This window comes from Coturnix japonica, chromosome 13 (assembly GCF_054131305.1).
Source record: "Coturnix japonica strain WE chromosome 13, WE-NBRP24, whole genome shotgun sequence".
NCBI classification, from domain to species: domain Eukaryota; kingdom Metazoa; phylum Chordata; class Aves; order Galliformes; family Phasianidae; genus Coturnix; species Coturnix japonica.
The window spans coordinates 1,792,696-1,812,916 of NC_140675.1; the positions used below are offsets into that span (position 1 = coordinate 1,792,696).

At 45.0% G+C, this 20,221-nt stretch overlaps 1 long non-coding RNA gene across 2 annotated transcripts in view; it reads left to right on the plus strand.

The window, feature by feature from the left end:
* Positions 1 to 20,221, plus strand: part of LOC146758567 (uncharacterized) — a 35,948-nt gene that overhangs the window by 8,201 nt on the left and 7,526 nt on the right. Inside the window, exon 5 of one of the 2 annotated variants that reach the window (XR_014934016.1) lies at positions 1 to 335. The exons of the other annotated variant lie outside the window; for it this stretch is intronic. This is a non-coding gene — a long non-coding RNA (uncharacterized LOC146758567). Of the gene's footprint in view, positions 336 to 20,221 lie in introns of those variants that run through there. 2 annotated transcript variants of the gene reach the window in all.

Below are 20,221 nucleotides of genomic sequence, written 5' to 3' on the forward strand. Positions count from 1 at the left end.
GCTATGGCTATGTTGCAGAAAAAGTCACCCCCTTCCATAGACTTCAAAGCTGAGCACATGTTCTACAGTGAAGATGCAGGTGCCCAAGTAAAAACCATCTTGGAGGGATGGAAGGCTACCCTCAGGTGGGAGCCTGATGGCAGTGTGGATGTCTGCTGCCCAGGTCCTGACCTGCTTGTGCCAGTTGTTGCCCAGGGCAGAGCTGAGGGCAAGTGCAGTGCTGGTTGCCTGTGAAATACCACTGTTACTGGCAAATTTGCTGTAAGGTCACTCTTTCAAAGTACCCTTTTTTTCTTCCAAACATAAGCTCATGGATTATCAAGATATTTTGTTTAAGTATTGTCACGGGTTAGTTAGATTTACCTATGCCCGTGACAGGGGAAGCCACCCCACGCCCCCCCCCGGGGCCCGGAAAGGAGGGGGAAAAGGGGAGTGGGATAAAACAGCGACAATCTAAGGAGGAAAAACTTATTTTACTAAATATGATATCGAAATACAAGATAACACAATATAATATAATTAAGGCTAACAAAATCGAACGAAACAGAGAGAGAGAGTCTCCGAAAAACCGAGAGGCCTACTGTGAACTCTAGGCGACACGGCTGGAACGCTTCCCACTCTCCGAGAAGTTCGAGAGAAGAAGGAGGGCACTCCAGCCTGGGAACGAGATTATATAGAGTCCTGGTCCCGTGACTTATTGTTACTCCTGTTGTTCTCTGGGATATGTAGTCTTCTTCTGTGGACTGCACATTCAACAGAAGTATCCATACTTGACATGATGTTATGATGTGGAATACTGATAGCAAAATTACAAAATTACAAAACCATGACATTCCACCCCTTATTCTACATTATTACATCATGGTTAATATATACATATATATACATATATATACACGTATGTAAAATTGTGATAGCTAAATAGTAGAATTGCATGTAACATAACTAAATGTACAACTATAATAACTAAAATACACTACACATACAAACATATATATATATATATAGATACATAAAATTATTGACTGCACTCCCCCAGCATCAAATTCCCTTGTGGCACACATTGAACATCCCCATCCTTCTGCATTACCCACCAAGTGCACCCAGGTCCCTGGGCGAAGACAGTTCCACGGATAGGTTTGCCCTTTCCAGAAGCTGGAAGGACCCAAACAGCTTTTCCCAACATGTTCTTTACATGTATAACAGGGACCTTATCTCCTTCTACAGTGTGTAGGGGGCTAGATTGACTAGGACCATCACGATTGACAGATCCTCTAGTATTGACCAACCAAGTGGCTTCTGCCAGATTCTTCTCCCAGTGCTTAAATGTTCCACCACCCATTGCTTTCAACATAGTTTTCAACAACCCATTATATCGTTCAATTTTACCAGAAGCTGGTGCATGGTAGGGAATATGATAAATCCACTCAATGCCATGATCTTTGGCCCAAGTATTTATAAGAGAATTTTTGAAATGTGTCCCATTATCAGATTCAATTCTTTCTGGGGTGCCATGTCGCCACAGGACTTGTTTCTCAAGACCTAATATGGTGTTTCGGGCGGTAGCATGGGGTACTGCGTATGTTTCAAGCCACCCAGTGGTTGCCTCTACCATAGTGAGTACATAACACTTACCACTGCGAGATCGTGGCAAGGTGATATAATCAACCTGCCACGCCTCCCCATATTTATACTTTTGCCATCGCCCTTCCTCCCAGAGAGGTTTCATCCTTCTGGCTTGTTTAATTATGGCACATGTTTCACAATCATGAATAATCTGCGCAATAGCGTCCATGGTTAAGTCCACCCCTCGGTCTCTGGCCCACTTATATGTTGCGTCTCTTCCTTGATGGCCTGAGGTCTCATGAGCCCATCGAGCTAGAAATAATTCGCCCTTATTCTGCCAATCCAAGTCGATTTGAGCCACCTCAATTCTAGCAGCTTTATCTACCTGATGGTTGTTTTGTTGTTCTTCAGTAGCCCGACTTTTGGGCACATGTGCATCCACATGACGCACCTTTACAACCATATTCTTTGTTCGGGAAGCAATGTCCTTCCATAGTTCAGCGGCCCAAACAGATTTTCCCCTCCGTTGCCAGTTATTTTGTTCCCACCGCTGTAACCACCCCCATAAGGCATTTGCCACCATCCATGAGTCAGTATAAAGATACAGCATTGGCCACCTCTCCCGTTCAGCAACATCTAAGGCCAGCTGGACAGCTTTTACCTCTGCAAACTGACTTGATTCTCCCTTACCTTCAGTGGCCTCTGCAACCTGTCGTGTGGGGCTCCACACAGCAGCTTTCCATTTGCGATGCTTCCCTACAATGCGACATGATCCGTCAGTGAATAGGGCATATTTCTTTTCATTTTCTGGTAATTCGTTGTATGGTGGGGCCTCTTTAGCACGTGATACCTCTTCTGCTGGTGATGTTCCAAACTTTTTATCTTCAGGCCAGTCCATGATTACCTCTAGGATTCCTGGACGATTGAGGTTTCCCATTCGCGCTCGCTGTGTAATCAGCGTAATCCACTTGCTCCAGGTGACATCGGTAGCATGATGAGTGGAGGGAACCTGTCCTTTGAACATCCAGTTCAGCACTGGCAGTCGAGGTGCCAAAAGGAGCTGTGTTTCAGTCCCGACTACTTCAGAAGCAGCCCGAACCCCCTCATACGCGGCTAAGATCTCCTTCTCAGTTGGAGTGTAGCACTCTTCAGACCCCTTATATGATCGACTCCAGAATCCCAGGGGTCGGCCTCGGGTCTCTCCTGAGGCTCTTTGCCACAAACTCCAAGTGGGGCCTTTCTCTCCAGCAGCAGTATAGAGGATGTTCTTTACATCCTGTCCAGTCCGTACTGGCCCCAGGGCTACAGCACGGGCTATCTCTTGTTTAATCTGTTCGAAAGCCTGCTGCTGCTCAGGGCCCCATGCAAAATCGTTCTTCTTCCGCGTCACCTGATAAAGGGGGCTTACAATGAGGCTGTAGTTTGGAATGTGCATCCTCCAAAAGCCCACTGCACCCAGGAAAGATTGTGTCTCTTTCTTGCTAGTTGGTGGAGACATGGCAGTGATTTTGTCGATCACATCTGCTGGGATGTGACGACGTCCATCCTGCCACTTTATACCTAAGAACTGAATTTCCTGGGCAGGTCCTTTTACTTTGCTTCGCTTAATAGCAAAGCCAGCTTGTAGAAGAATCCGGATTATCTGCTCTCCTTTTGTGAAAACTTCTTCTGCTGTATCGCCCCACACAACAATGTCATCAATGTACTGCAGGTGTTCAGGAGCACCACCCTGTTCCAGTACAGTTTGGACCAACCCATGGCAAATGGTTGGGCTGTGTTTCCACCCCTGGGGCAAACGGTTCCAAGTATACTGAATGCCCCTCCAGGTGAAGGCAAACTGTGGCTTGCATTCTGCGGCCAAAGGAATAGAAAAGAAGGCATTGGCAATGTCAATGGTGGCATACCATTTGGCTGCTTTTGACTCCAGCTCGTACTGGAGTTCCAACATGTCCGGCACAGCAGCGCTCAATGGGGGTGTGACCTCATTCAGGCCACGGTAGTCTACTGTCAGCCTCCATTCTCCACTGGCTTTACGCACTGGCCATATGGGACTGTTAAAAGGTGAGTGAGTTTTACTGATCACTCCCTGATTCTCCAACTGGCGAATCAAATCATGAATGGGGAGCAAGGAATCCCTGTTGGTGCGATACTGCCGTCTGTGCACTGTCTTTGTAGCAATCGGTACCTGCTGCTCTTTTACTCGTAGCAGCCCCACAACAGACGGGTCCTCTGACAGGCCAGGCAAAACAGACAGCTGCTTAATGTTGTCCATATCTACAGCAGCTATCCCAAAGGCCCATCGATACCCCTTAGGATCCTTGAAATGCCCCCTTCTGAGGTAATCAATACCCAGTATACATGGAGCCCCTGGGCCAGTCACAATAGGATGTTTTTGCCAGTCTTTGCCAGTGAGGCTTATTTCAGCCTCCAGCACAGTCAATTCTTGAGAGCCCCCAGTCACTCCAGAAATATGGATTGATTCTGTCCCTTCATGACTGGAGGGCATTAGGGTGCACTGTGCACCGGTATCCACCAGCGCCTTATATTCCTGTGGTTCTGATGTGCCAGGCCATCGAATCCACACAGTCCAATAAACTCTATTATCCCTTTCCCTCCCCTGACTGAGGGCAGGGCCCCTCTATTGGTTACCTGTGATGACTGGAGCAACTCCACTGGTGGTTGGTATGTCTAGTAGTTCTTTCACCCGTGCTCGTAGTGCAGAAGTAGGCTGATCATGCCACTTCCTCATGTCTTCTCCACGGTCACGTAGGTAGCGCCACATGGAAACACGCGGTGCAATCGTACTGTTGTTCTTTGCTCGAGCTGGGAAGCGTGTGCGTTTAACAGCTGAGACTTTTGATGATGCAGGTGGGGAGTAGGACTGGACTAGTTTGATCAGATCCTTCATTAGACCTGGAGGCCCGTACGAGGATTGACCTTCATCAGTTGTTTCTGATACTATTACGGGATCATTACAATTAGTTGATGGAAACAATTTCTTGCACATTTCATCTACTCGGTTTTCTAGCCGTGAGATGGCAGAAACTGCGGCATGCAGTTGGGGGAGCTGCTGATCGGTGGTTTGAAGCATTATAATCAGCTCAACAACTCGGGGCCATCTGTCCACGAATCCTTTAGATCCTGATACCAATGACTGTGCAATTCTCTCTGGTGCTGTACTTGTGATTTTCTGCCACATGTCAGGATCGGCCCTCACTCTCTCAGGGTCAAGTTCGCTTGGATCAGGGCTGTACAACATTTTCGCCATGGCCAATTCCCTCAGGCGCTGAATACCTTTTTGGACGGTATTCCAACTATCAAATTTAGGCTTCAAAGCATCCTTATAGGGGTACCTTTCTCTCACGGCTTCTAACAGCCGCAACCAGAGAGTGGCAGCTCCATCCGAACATCTGCTAATCCCTCTGTCGATACCTGCATCTTGGGCAATGCTTCCTAGTTGGCGAGCTTCATTACCATCTAGAGACAAGCTGTTGGCCCCGTTGTCCCAGCAGCGAAGCAACCAAGCAAGGATACCTTCATCTTGACGCCGTGTGAACTCCTTTCTTGAGCCTTGGATTTCAGTCAGCTTCAGAGGTCGACAGTAGGTGATTTCCTCCTCATCATCAGTCTCTTCTTCATGCCTCTTGGTTTTTGCCTTTGCTTTTCTTGGTACTGCTCCATGCCCGGCACCTGGGTCTTCTGCTGCCCCCCCCTGTGCTTCTCCTTCTTTTCGTTCTAGACGCGTGGACACCCGTTTCCATTTCTTGCCTTCCACAGGGGCAACTGATATTGCTACTGATGCCTCCTGTGACTGATCAGAATTAACTTGGGCTTGAATCTCAGATCGGAAACTCTCTCTCTCCAGAATAGTATGATACAAAGCACGGTATGCATAAGCCAAACCCCACATAAGGTTTACCTCCTTAGATTTCTGACCCAAATACTCACTTAATTTCTTAGGGTCCCTTAGGTGTTCAAGAGTGAAATCCCATGACACTGCGGGTCCCCATGCTTCTAAGACTTTTCCTAAACCTTTCCATATTCCCTGCCAGTCATCATTCTCTGGTTCTGGAGGAGACTTCCGCATAGAACGAATGCATAGGAACATATATGCATGCATTGATAGTGATAACATGAATGCAAGTATGAACCCTATCTCAGTTATTGAAAAGCGTGTGGAAATCTGAGAGTACAACCTAAATAAAAAGGGTTTATTTAGCCTGTACAATGAATTAAACATGGTGGTGTTTGTAAAATTGCCTGTTCCATCTGGGATGCAAGTATTTGTAAAATTGCCTGTTCCATCTGGGATGCAAGTGTTTGTAAGATTCACAATTTCATCTGGGGTGTAGATGCCAAAATTCTGACCATACCACATCTCGTAAAAGTACCAGGCAGGTGTCTCCGTCAGTATCCACCTTACTAGGCTATATATCTGCACAATTCCACAACACCAAATTATAGTGTTAATAGTTGACCAATACTTTAAGAAGATCATAATTGCTTTCAATCCCTTAAACAGAGCAACTGGGATGAAGAGTGGATTCATAGCTGGCAGGCTCTGTAAAAGTCAGAGCTAGCTAGCTTTGCTCTAAGGGAGAAAGAAATCCCTTTGTTTTCTACACAAAAGTTAGATAGCAGTGCTGAGAATGTACAGCAGCCCTTAATGTTGACAATTTGTCTGGTATTTCAAGGTCACGTTCTCCGTGAGCAGCTACGGAAAGATAACACTCCCAACACTCCCGTAACGAAGCTCTTTAAGAGCAAAGAGAGAGTTGTTCTAAAAGCTAAAAAGCTCTATGCCCGCATTCTCCACCAAAAAATCTGTCACGGGTTAGTTAGATTTACCTATGCCCGTGACAGGGGAAGCCACCCCACGCCCCCCCCCGGGGCCCGGAAAGGAGGGGGAAAAGGGGAGTGGGATAAAACAGCGACAATCTAAGGAGGAAAAACTTATTTTACTAAATATGATATCGAAATACAAGATAACACAATATAATATAATTAAGGCTAACAAAATCGAACGAAACAGAGAGAGAGAGTCTCCGAAAAACCGAGAGGCCTACTGTGAACTCTAGGCGACACGGCTGGAACGCTTCCCACTCTCCGAGAAGTTCGAGAGAAGAAGGAGGGCACTCCAGCCTGGGAACGAGATTATATAGAGTCCTGGTCCCGTGACTTATTGTTACTCCTGTTGTTCTCTGGGATATGTAGTCTTCTTCTGTGGACTGCACATTCAACAGAAGTATCCATACTTGACATGATGTTATGATGTGGAATACTGATAGCAAAATTACAAAATTACAAAACCATGACAAGTATTCCTCTCTCTTTCTGTTTCTCCCTCAAAAAAACAAACAACAACAACAACAAAAAAACAGCCTTCCTAGAACCAAATTCAAAACAATCAAATGGAATTGTTGAGTAGAAGTATCTCTTCCTGATGCATTTTGATGATGTATTTGTAAGGGTTCAGATTTGTTAGCAACTTTCAGTGGTATCTTAAAACTCATTTCCTTCAAAATCATTGCTTCTCAGTTAGACATGGTCATTTGTGTTGGTTGATATTTTAATTATTTTTATTTTTTTGTTTGTTTGTTTAATCTTTCTCACAGATGCATGAGGCTAATACTAAATCTTGTAGAACAGAATATAGTAACGGCCATGGTATAGAGCAATGCAGATGGAGTCCTGTCTCATGTTGCTGAAAATTAATCATTTATGGCTACTACTACTTGAGACTTGCATGAGATTGCTGTGAGACAGGCCAAGAACATTGGTTCAGCAGCTTCTCTTGGCCTGTTAACCAGTGATAAGCATGACAGGCACACCAGAGGCAGCAGGTTTGGTTGCAGCCTGGAGCAGCTGGTGATCGGGCTGGTAGGAGCCCAGCTGTGCCAGGCAGGGGCTGGGTGGCATGGCCTGGGGCTGACTCCTCCTGACCTGTGCTGGGGTGGGAACAGGGACGGGAATAGTTCAAGGGAGAATTTTAATCTGCATAAAATAGGGACTATTTTAAGAATAAGAACCTGTGTTCATAATTTCATTCCCATGAGTGCCTCTTTGCTCATAAATATCTCCTATTTGCATGGAATTGTTTATTGTAATAGCTCTGGTGTTTAGAAGGTACAAATAACATTTCCACTGGGAATAAAGAAGTGTCTTCTCTGACATCTCTAATATCTGCCTTGTCTACTTTTGAACTAAGGAGAAGTATTTTGAGAGTAATTTTTAAATAGTTTTCAACAGCTAATGGGAATTCAGGCTTTGATGTATGAGGGATCATCTCAGTGGTCCATTTGCAATATCAGCTTAGAAAAGATGATTCCCAGCACAGCACCCAGCTCTGCTGTGGTGCAGCCCAGTCCCTTCCTCACACTTCTGGGGGCTGTGGCCTCTCCACTGGCCACTGGACTGTACGTGCTCTGTGCCCCCAGTGAGGGATAACTGTACTGAAAGGGGGAGGACAGAAGCTCTGAGCCTTTGCTCAGCTGAATGGAGACTGCAGCAGCCTGTGCACAAAGAAGGCAGTGTGCAGGAGTTGTATTTGTGTGCTGTGAGGTGGACCAGAAGTTTTGCTGGGCACTGTTCAGGGTTGATTTGCATCATGATACCAGCTATTTGGCAGTTAGCTTCAATGAACCATTTCTCTGCTGTTGTCTGTTGGTTTAAACTGCAATACTGAATGAAGAAATTGTCTAGTAAATTTATTTATTAGGCCTTTCAAAGCCTAATAACAAAATATGTCAGGCATTAATTTACCTGGAAAGATAATCAGAGACCTTTCATCTGGATCAGGCAGTCTGGACAGTGTAAAGTTAATGGGTTATGAAACGAGAAGCTAAGAGGCTGCACAGCTTCAGTCTCTCTAAGGTCCTCTTTGCTGTGAGCAGCACAAGTATGCTGTGTGCCTCTAGAAACACTGCCCAGCCTTCCCCCCTCCTCCACCCCCCACAGCCAATGACAACTTCGGTGGCAGCAGAACTTTTGCTGGCCTGTACAAAGCGGGGGAATTTCCTGAGGTGCCTTTTAATCCACATGGCTCTGACATTTCTTGTCCAGTTTCTGAGCTGTGGGTCCCAGCTGGAGGAACACAGTGCAATGTGAAGAAGAATTCAGGAGCTGGAGAGATGGGGGCATGGGGTGGCTACTAGGAGGTCAGGGTTCTTACTTCAGACGGGTGGGTGCAGTGTCCATGCAGCCCCAAGCACATAGTGCCCATTGCACTGCATAGCCATGGGGTTCACTGACAGAGCACCAAGGAGCATAGCTGCTGAGATGCATGAAGGCATGCAGTCTCCTCACAGCAAGGTTAAGTGGCACTATGCTTTAACTTCTTAACTTTACAGTCAGATTAGTGGCTCAGAGGCCCTTAGTGTTTGCTAGACAGAAGCAGAGATTTTTCAGGGCTGCTGTGTACCACACTGTATCCCTTAATGAGCAAAAGCTGCCTGAATCGTTTTGTATATGGGTCCTATCAGTTTAAATGCCACAAGAGTATCTCTGATGTCAGGATCATTGGATCCAGGACTTCTCCCTACAGCAACCCCAACTGCTCCAGCAGTGATATGCACTGTGTAGCCCCTGTTCTCCTGCCACCCCTATGTGTGGTGTCAGCCCCATCCCTGATAGCACCTCATGAGCCCAGATTGGCTATCACCTCCTGCCTCATCTGGGGCCTGTCCTCAGGGGAAGTGCTCTCACCCAGTGCCTTGCTAGGGATGCTCAGTGGTGCCATGACAATGGCTCTGGGCTTCAGTGCCAGCCTATTTAAGGAATGTATTATCTACTTTGGTAATTGGAAGTGTAATGTATTCACTCCCTGCACAGCACAGCTGATGGCTTCATTTGTCACATTCCTTTCTGTGGTTTACGCGGCTGTCACAGTGCAAATAAACCTATTACATTTCTTCAACATTGCTTTCACAGGGCTAGGCTGTGTGATGTGTAAATCAGTAAACAGAGGATGTCTGACTGCTCTCTTATCTTCTGTGGAGCCTCTTTTGATTAGTCTGGATACAGGAGCTAAAACAGGTGTGGAGGCTGTGAGTTGGGTGTGCTTTCTCTTGGAGGAAAAATAGCTGTGTAATGCTGTGGGTGTGCAGCATATGGGAAGAAGTGAAATATGTTGTGTTAAATGAGCCCTACTTCAGCTAGAGGAGATAGCCCAGTTCCAGCTGCTTCTTATGCCAAATCTAAAGGACACAAACATGACATTTTAAAATATGGAATATCTTAAAGAAACAGGAGCAAGATAATATAAAGTGAGGTAAAATAACATATAGATCAGGAACAACAATCCACAGGCCAGATGCAGCCCGTGGAACATAGTATAACTATGGAGTTAGAGAAAAATTTCTGCTTTGTTCTGTGTGCTTATACCTCAGGAATGAGAGAAACACTCTGCCCAAGCATTTGTTAGAAGCAGTGTATGACTGTGATGGAGCCTTCCATTAAGAGTGTTTCTGATAATGTATTACCATCAGACCATTCTCTGTATTAAATCAATATTTAAACATTCTTTCTCCCTTCTCCAGAGAGTTTTCTCTATTTAAAAAACAAACAAACAAACAAAAACAAACAAACAAAAAAAACAAAAAACACCAATGGGAAATTAGTTGATAGTGATCTTATTTTATATGTTCATTTTTCTGTATCTGCAGCACATCAGAGAGCATGTAATGGGCAGCTTTGCTTTCCATTAGCAGTCTGATGAACCGTGCTTGCCAGATGTGTTAGGTCTGGCCTGCAGGTGAGTCCTGCACCCAGTGGGACCAAGCAGTGAGTAGTGCATGGGCCAGGAGCTGTGCTTCTGTATGAAGTGTCTGCTCAGCCTTTCGCTTTGGAGTTACACTTTCTTTGTGGACGTTATTTCACCTTCACTGAAAGGTACACTGAAAGTAGTGATAGCTCTGCAGATATCATTGGAGTTAAAGCTTGAGACAGCTCTGCTGAGTTCAGTAAAAGCTGATCTATAATATTGAGAGGGGTATGTCACTTTCCTGCACTGCTCACAGTGCTTTTCTTTGATTACTGCTAAGACTCCTGGCTCCATTGTCCATTAGCTGACATGTTTGTTTCCTCCCATTTGTACTCTCACTTTGCTGAAGTCTGATCACTTTCTGCAAGCAGATGAACTTCTGAATACAGAGGTCTGATGAGATTTGAGCAGAATGATCTCAGAAACTGTTGCAATCAGAAATGTAAAAATTCTTTCTGCTCAATAAAATCTCATGGATATTGCCTAAAATCCTATAAAACCTTTGAGATTAAAAATGGGACTTCTCTGGCCTCTTCCCCTCTCTTGTAACCAGACTGGTCTGGGTGTGCCAGATCTGACTGCTGGTTCTCATGAGGATCTCAGATACCCCAACTCAGTCTCTTTTCACAGAATCACGGAATGACCCGGGTTGGAAGGGACCTCAAGGTTCATGAAGCTCCAACCCCCCTGCCTGGCAGGGCCACCAAACTTCCACATTTACTAGATCAGGTTGCCCAGGACCCCGTCCAAGCTGGCCTTGAACACCTCCAAGGATGGGGCATCCACAACCTCCCTGGGCAGCCTGTTCCAGGACCTCACCACTCTCCTAGTAAAGAACTTCCCCCTAACATCCAACCTGAATCTTCCCTCTTTTTCAACTTAAAACCATTTTCCCTTGTCCTGCTATTAGTGGTCCTTTCAAAGAGTTTACTCCCCTCCTGGTTACAGGTTCCCTTCAGGTACTGAAAGGCTGCAATGAGGTCACCCCGCAGCCTTCTCTTCTCCAGGCTGAACAAACCCAACTCCCTCAGCCTGTCCTCATAGGGGAGGTGCTCCAGCCCCCTGATCATCTTTGTGGCCCTCCTCTGGACCCTTTCCAAAATCTCCATGTCTTTCTTGTACTGAGGGCTCCACACCTGGACACAGTACTCCAGATGGGGCCTCACATGAGCAGAGTAGAGAGAGATAATCACCTCCCTATCCCTGCTGACCACCCTTCTCCTGATGGAGCCCAGGATACCATTTGCTTTCCAGGCTGCCAGAGCGCACTGCTGGCTCATGTTGAGTCTCTTGTCCATCAGGACCCCCAGGTCCTTCTCTGCCGAGCTGCTCTCAAGGACCACTCCTCCCAGCCTGTACAGGTGCCTGGGGTTCTTCTGGCCCTAGTGCAAAACGTTGCACTTTGCCGTGTTGAACCTCATTAGGTTCACCCGGGCCCACCTTTCAAGTCTGTCAAGGTCCCTCCAAATGGCATCCCTTCCTTCCTCCATGTCAACCGTACCACTCAGCTTGGTGTCTTTTGTGCTAATCCTGTACAGTCCATCTTTTTCTACTTGACTACCTGCCTCTGCATCCTGCCTGCATAGAGCATTGCTCTTGAGCACACAGTTCACGCTATAGAAGAGAGCTAGGTTCAGCTTGTGGGATTTGATGAATGCAGTCTGGAGAGATGCTGCAGTGCTTTCACGTGGCTCCTTGTGACTCTCCTTCTCTTCTCCAGCTGCCAAGGAAGCAATGAGTGGAGAGAGGAGTCCTAGAGTGCCTTGGCCCCCTGCTGGGTGCGAATTCCAGAAGGTGGGGATTGTTCCTCTTCCTTGTGCTCTTTGCTTACTTGTACCTCAGCATTCAGAACTTGAAGTGCCCCTCCCAGCAGATGAGGGGCGGTGCTACTCTGGCTGTGGGACTGTCTGCAGGGTTACCAGCCTCCCGTGAAGTGCTGGGGTGTGTGAAGTTCTCTCAGTGAAAAAAATCAGCCTTCTGCACTTTTGTGCTGAATATTAACCACGTTTCTGATCATCATAGTTCTGAATCCTACATCTTGTCTCAAAATAAGAAAGCAACAAGTTATTGTTTAAACCGAAGTAAGTAAATAAAATAGAAGCTCTTGCTATGGAAAGAACACTTTTGTTCATTCTCCATAATGCATCTTTTCCTGCTAAGATTAAAAGGGTTTTATGTATCTTCTTCACTTTTCCTTGTGAATTGCCTTTCTCAGGGTCACAAGCTATTTACATATGTATATATATGGGAGGAGGGAAGCACCACTTGTTCTCCAGACATTCACTCTCTTCTCTCATTCCAGGAAATCTCAGCCATGCTTTGCATTTTAGGAACAACACCAGATTTCCAGGAATATTGCAGTGAGTAAAGAGTTTCTTACCACCATAGACTTTGAGGGCACTGGGTTGCCTATGGTCCTGCTCAGCCAGTATCCCATGCACTGGGTTGTTTTCTGTGACTTGGTTCTCCTTTTTGGAATCATAGAATCCTTAGAGTTGGAAAGGATTTCTGAAGGCCATCTAGTTCAACCCCCCCTGCAGTGAATGAGGAAATCCACAGCTAGATCAGGTTTCCCAGGGCTGTCTCCAGGGATGGGACATTTCCTATCCAGATCCTCTCATTTCCAGCCCTGAGGATTACTGCTCTGAGGCTGCACATCCCACTCATCTACCCATGTGGTATTTCTTCTGGCACATCACTCTTTCGGTTTTCCCTGAACCTGTGTCCTAAGTATGGTTCTCCTACCCCATGGACTCTGGGCATTGCTCTGTGTGCTCACATCCCAAGTGCTGTGTCTGCATATGCCCCAGAGCCCTCACTGCTCCTGGGCTCCCCTCCAGTGACAGGACAGTGGGGACTTGACTTTGCCATGGATGTGACTGCATCTCACAGGAAGAAGTCCATTCATGCTCCTGTCATGTACAGTGCTAAATAAATTTGGGAGTTGCTCAATAGCTCAACAGAATGACAGCCTTTTTCCTTAAAGATAGATATTGCCTTTAATCAGGTGCTCACTTGCTTTGCTTGAGTAAGCCAAACTCATTCCAAGAACAAAAGGGCTGCCATTGCAATAGCCTGGCTTTTCAATTTCAAACTATCTGCAGATTACAGAATAAATGAAATATTCAGTATACACAAATACTATACAGAATGATATGATACAGACCATTTCATTTTCTTTCATCCTTTTCTAGCTTACTGGCTTTTATGTAATGGGTAGACCTACATCAAAAGCCACGCTCAAGTAAGAACAAACAAATACTTAAAGCACACATTACACATGGCATTCCTAAGCCTTCTGTAAATGATACAGAGTTATTCTTTGAAGAGCAGAGAGGCAGTCTAATAAACTTCTCTATGAGACCAGACCATGACACGGTGACAGAGAGGCATTTTTGAGTGCTTGGCATATGTAAGATACCAGCTGCCCTTGGGGGAGCATGTGTATTTGACAACAGAAATAAGGGCAGTCTTTGCTGCTAGGACCCTAGGACACAGTGCAACGTTCATCTTCCAACTCTTTTTAACCGTATCTGTCACTCCTTCAGTAAGGAGATGTGAGCTCCATCTCAGGCAGCAGCGCACTGCCAACTTGTCAAGCAATCTCTCATGGTCCTCTTGTAGTATCCCTTACACCTGGGACATGTATTCAGTCTCTGAGGGACTACTTCATTGACTGTCTGTCTCTGCCTGAACATCTTTTCTGCCTGTCAGGGTGCTGGCAGTCTGGGGTATTTCCTGCTGTGACCATGAGATCCTGCTCATCTCCAGGTGGGGGCATATCACTGCAGTCTGACTGCGATCCACTTGCTCTGTGGGTCAGGAGCCAGACATGTATTTAGAGCAGTGTTTGGGAAGGACAGAAGCTCTGGTCAGAAGTGCTATGGGGGACAATACCAGGCCGACTCTCTGAGTATGGGATATACCCTGCAGCTGGAAAACTGACATTCATCCAGAAGGAAAACATCTGAGCAGTTTGCCCAGCCTGTGACACCGGAGGAATGTACACTGCTCAGTGCCTTTGGGACTCAAATGTGATCCATACTGAGTCTGACCAGTGGCTCATCGTGTTGACGCAGAAGCTCTTCTGTTCATATCTTCTGGCTCATTAAGTCCAGACAGTCACTGACTGCAGCCGTAACCCTTCTCTACTTTCATTCCTGTGGGAATCTCTTAGTCAAACATAAAATTTCAGCATTATACAACCAAACTTCATTGTTAGTAAGGCCTGTACAGTAATGCTTATGTTTTCTTAAAATATATGTATGAGTTCTCCCTTATATACACTCATTCCAGTCATTTATAGTTACTATTAATGATTCAGCATTTTTCTGTGGTTTCAGGCTTTCCATGCCACCCATGCTATTTGCCAAACTAAAGTCACTGCTACGTTTTGCACCAGAGACTATGCTACATATCCTGTGGCCAGCCCGCACTGCCATTTAGACCACCTGCTCCCAGTCTGTTCTAGAAGTTTCCCACAATGTCACAATTGCCAATATGAGAAGGATCTCTCTTACAGCACAGCAAAAACTTCAGAGTTTTTATTACAATATTTCAAATGTGAAACAAATCTCTCCAAGTGGGAAGTGACCTCATCCCCTGATGTGAGTCCCCTCTCCCTTGGCACATGGTGGTTCCCTGGGGCATGTCCTTGCCACCAAAGTTCAGCCGATCTTTCTGTATCTCCAGAGACTGTCCCAAAACTACTCATTGCACATTAGTATCAGCTCTCCTTCCAGCATCAAAGTGCAGATGAATCAGCCGGGCTCTTCCTAGGAACTCCCATCTCTCTTCTCACTTCTTAACCAAGTTGAATTTTAGTTCTGATCATGCTTCAGTGTCCACAAAAACGTGATGAAATATCGTTAAGCTGTCTGAAATTGAGTTTTAGTTTGCTTTCAGAGGGTACTTTGGAAAATTTTTCTTTATCTTTGTCAGCCTTTGTAAGTAGTTGAATGACAGCTTTACCTGTCTCCTGTGATGCCTTGCAATGTGACATGCTCCCTGTGAAGTGCTTTTCTCAGAACTATTATCCTGTATGGTACAAATCACACACTTTATGCCCAGCACCTCCTCCTACTCATGCCATTTTCTCTTAATGCTAGCAGGTCAGACTGTGTCCTGGATGTTATACCTTGTCTGTTGTGTTCCTTCCACCCAAGATATCTGTTCTCATCTCTGATTCCAGGACCTCAGGTCCATTCTCCCTTGTTCCTGATCATCTGTCCAAAGCATAGCCATTTCTGTGTTTCTTACAGCCTGCATCCCCTCTTTAAATGTTGGGCAACAATATCCATCATCCATTCAGCTGATGTCCTCAGGAAATAATCATACATCTGTGGCCACTTCACATCATTTACCTTCTAACTTTCTAGATATCATTGCTAAATTCTCACTAATTCATTTCTTCTACCTTTGTGTAAAAGTGAACATACATATTACGGCATCTCCCTGCTCTTTCCCTTCCTTTCCCCACCATTAATTTCATTTCCCTCAAGCCCAGAGGGAAATGCTGGAAGGATGCACCTTCCTGTGAATGTGCCCATGACTCTCCTAAAGCTTGCCTTGTACCAGTCTCAAGTCCTTCATTTCTTTCCTTTTCTCATTGCATCCTTACATTACTCCCTTAAGAGGGTCCTGGTCACCCAAGTCTCCACATTATGTCTTCACATTTCATCAGTCTTCTTTGATCTGTGCTAGCTGGCATCTAGCATTGTCAGTCCTTTCTGGTTTACTTCTTGTAGTCAGTCCTCCTCTTTTTTGGCTATGACATCTAATGGGTCACCCAGTCTGCTCTGATTTATGGTATCTCTCTCCATAAGAGGTTGTGGAAGTGGCACATAACTCCATAAGTAATCCCATTCATCAGAGCAGAGTCAGAATAATCACCTATTTATCTCCTATTCAATAGACTTGCTACAGCACACATTATGAATTCATTTAAACTGATGCACAGTGTCCCATTATGCACTAATGGTGATGAGAAACATGACAAAACAAATGCCATTTTAAAATTGGGAAATGAATCTGTTCAGCAAGATGTATAACTATGGCTACTCATGAATTCTTACTCTTGCAGTCTTCTGCAGCACACACCTTGTTGTCTCCTCATACCTGAGCTGTACCCTGCTATGATGCTTCTGGCAGAATCAAATCCCCCCCTGCCATGGCTACCAACACATGTTGCGGCTGCATGACTCCTGCATTCCTACAGCCCACCCCTCAGCACAGCCCCTGTGCAGAGCTCCCACTGTTGCAGTGCTTCTCTCATGACTCTGTAGCACCAGCACAGCCTGAGTCCTTGGTGCTGGGGCTGGGAATTGCCCAATGACTGTGGCCATGCTGAGCGCCCTGACTGTGCTGCACTGCACCATGCAGTCCTGGTATGGCTCTGAATGTTCTTCAGGTCTCTCCCCTGTTCTTATCTTCAGGAGGATGGACTTTGTAGGGCTGTTAAATCTTCCTCTGGCACACCTTTGAAGCCATTACTTCTCATCCTATCACTAGTTAGCTGCTTCTGCTGAATAGTTTTCCTAAGGCAGTGGTTCGGCTCTGTAATGTAGTGCTGCAACCTTCTGTAGAAACAGCCCAAAGGATCCCAGCCATGTGTATGACTGCCCAAGAAGCTGATGTCTGGAGCGGTAGGATGAGTCCAGGAGCTTGTGGAAATCCTTGCCTTGCCATGGAGCCATATGTTTGAAGACTTTGATCACAGCTTTGCGGGGAAAAAAAAAGCACACTGGGAGATGATGGCGAAAAGATTTCTTCAGAAAAAGAAGCATGTGTAGAACAACCCCTCCTCTCGTTATGTTGCTGATGCTCTGGGTGCCCCTGTTCATGCCGAATTGTTCTGGAGGTCAGCCCTGGATAGGAGTGTGTCAGAGGCCAGCAGACCCAGCACTGCTCAGGGGGTTCAAGCCTCTGCCAACCTGGTACAGATAGTGGGGCTGCTAGAATGGGGCATGTGTGATCCCCCTTTCCCCACCCTTCTCTCCCCCCCCCCCCCAGCCATGTCTAGGCTGTAGGAACAGCAGTGGAGTTGTTGTTGTACCTGTAATGATAGTTCTGACCCTGGATGTCCCACCGCTCACTGGCTGCAGCATCTCCTCTTCAAACTTCTGACTTCTAAGGGCTTTGGTTCATGTGGAAACTTCTCTCAGAGGTCTTGATGAGGAGCAAGTTGGATGCAGTCCCAGAATAGCACCACTAACAAAAGCTCTCACAAACAGCCAACCAAAATGCATCCTGAAGTGAGATCACAGAAATGATGCAAAGCAATCAGATGAGAGGCATGGCCATAAAGAGCTGTTAGATTTTTAGAACAGAGCTTCCCTTTGCCTCAGAATAGCAAGAGGATTGCTTTACATGTGCATGTGGCCTTGTAAAATTCCAGTATCTGGGAGTTGTGTGTGTTTAAAACTGCACGAGCAATGCAAGGCGCAGTGCCAGCTTTCAGCTGCATTAAATCAACAGGTGGGTGTGCAGTGCAGGGCCTCCCCAACTGGAACCACCTCCTTAGAGCCTGTCCTGAGCTGCCGTGTCTCCACCTGGAGCCCAGGGCAGGATCCTGTGCTCAGCCCTGCTCAGGAGGACTGTCCCCTTTGTTCACAGTACTTTGTCACAAAGCCCAGTGACCCATCCAAGCCCTCGTCCTCCAGCCCAGCACACTGTCTGTGTGATACAGACGTGCTCCTCGTGGCCATTCACAGAGGTTTGCTCCAAGTCCTCAGCTCCAAATGCAAATAAACAATTATAAGTCATCAATATGTCTGATATCATGGAATTCTTGGCTGGCAACAGCTATCCTGTGTTGTATAATTGAAAGAAATGCAATGGAGTGTTATTTAATAGGTAATCAATCAGTGCTGTACTTGTACACCTGAGCTAATCAATTACTGCAGGAATGCCAGTGCTGGCCACCTGCTGGGAAACCACCTGTGTACATCAGGGCACCAAAATGCTCCCCTGCTTGTTGTGGGTTCATTAACAAAATTTCATGAAGAAATCTTATGTTCATAGATGCCAGTCATCTAATAAATGTTGTAGAGTTGTTTCTCAATCTAAGCTTTTTAATTTTTATTATTCCATAGAAAGTCTGAAAATGTAATAAAAACAGTTTAATAATTCTAAACAAACAAATGAACAAACAAACAAACAAACAAAAAACCTAAAATGGTAATTCAATGTTCCTGACTTGCTTTAAAAAGATCCCAGATTTAAGAAGTAATTAAAAAGTGCAGGAGAAAAAAAAAATACATCCTAGAAAGCCCATCTGTGCTTTGCAAAGTGGCCTCGTTGGTTCTGGGCTGTGTCCTTCAGCCCTGTGCTTTGGGTGCTGGGTGCCTGCCCAGAAGGTGTTCTACAGTCCACTACCTGCATCTCATCATGTGCATCCCACCTGAGCACTGGGATTCTACAGCCCTCTGTATTGCTATTTTATTTATAAAATGTTACCAATAAAGCCAGAAGCTTCAAACAGATTAGATTCATTCATCCAGCCTTCACACAACGTTGAATTACTCACACAAACCAGGCTGTCTGAGGCAACGACAACAATGTTTTCACAAATTGTTTAATTAGACAACTTCTGGGCAATTTCTTCCAATGGTTTCACTTCCCCTGCCCACAGATATTCTGGTGCTCACCACATCTGTCATAACAACCCTTCCTGGATGCTGGAGTTTTGGGGCCAAGCCCAAATTTTTTATTTATTTTTATTTTTATTTTTTGCTTTGAAGGACAAAAAGAAGCATAAACAGCAAAGAACCTTCTTTATTTTTTCCTTTTTTCCCCCTTTTTCTTTTCCTTTTCTTTTTTCTCTTTTCCTTTTTTTTCTTTTTCTTTTCTTCCTTTTCTTTTTTTCTTTTTCTTTTTCCTTTTCTTTTTCTTTTTCTTTTTCTTTTTCTTTTTCTTTTTCTTTTTCTTTTTCTTTTTCTTTTTCTTTTTCTTTTTCTTTTTCTTTTTCTTTTTCTTTTTCTTTTTCTTTTCCTTTTCCTTTTCCTTTTTCCTTTTCTTTCTCTTTTTCTTTTTCTTTTTCTTTTTCTTTTTCTTTTTCTTTTTCTTTTTCTTTTTCTTTTTCTTTTTCTTTTTCTTTTTCTTTTTCTTTTTCTTTTTCTTTTTCTTTTCCTTTTTCTTTTTCTTTTTCTTTTTTTCCCTTTTCTTTTCTTCTTCTTTTTTTAAGGAACAAATTATCATCATTTTGTTTGCTTAGCTGAGAACTCAACCAAGGCCTGGCGGGCAGCTCTGAGGGCACTGCAGGGGACTCCAGGCTCAGCTTCATCACCCCAGGCTCAACCAGAAATCCAAGGTCCCTTCTGCAGCCACAGCCATGAGTCACTGATGTCTTATGCAAGAAAATTCCTCTTCCCATTTTAAACTATGGATGAGAATTTCATCAGAGGGAAGCAGCTTCGGAACAGACGTTCTCACAAACTCATTCTTTGGCTCTATCTGTTTCCAATGAGGCTTTACAATCTGCCCTTCCAATAGTATTCCCATCTTGTTTGGTGGCTTTTATCCAAGTTGGTTAATAATTTCTGTTATCGTCCTTCGAGCCTGAACAATTTTAGCTCCTCCAAATCCCTTGTTGTTCCTTATTAAGACACTAGCTACTACTGGAGAAAGATGACTGATTGCAATAGCTGTAGGCAGAACTCATGCTGATTAACAAATCACTTGAAAATAATATGCTTTTTAGCCATTAGAGTTATTAATAGTATGTTTGCTCCCTTTCTTGGGGCATTTAATGCTCAAGGAATTAGCCAATCTGGAGAGTGAATCTTTTAGTTCATAGTGGACACCAAACTCAATCTGTCTAGCTGGAATGGGACTATACACTCATTTTCTTTTCAAGACTCCACAGAATTTGACATTTTAGTAGAAACTTAATAG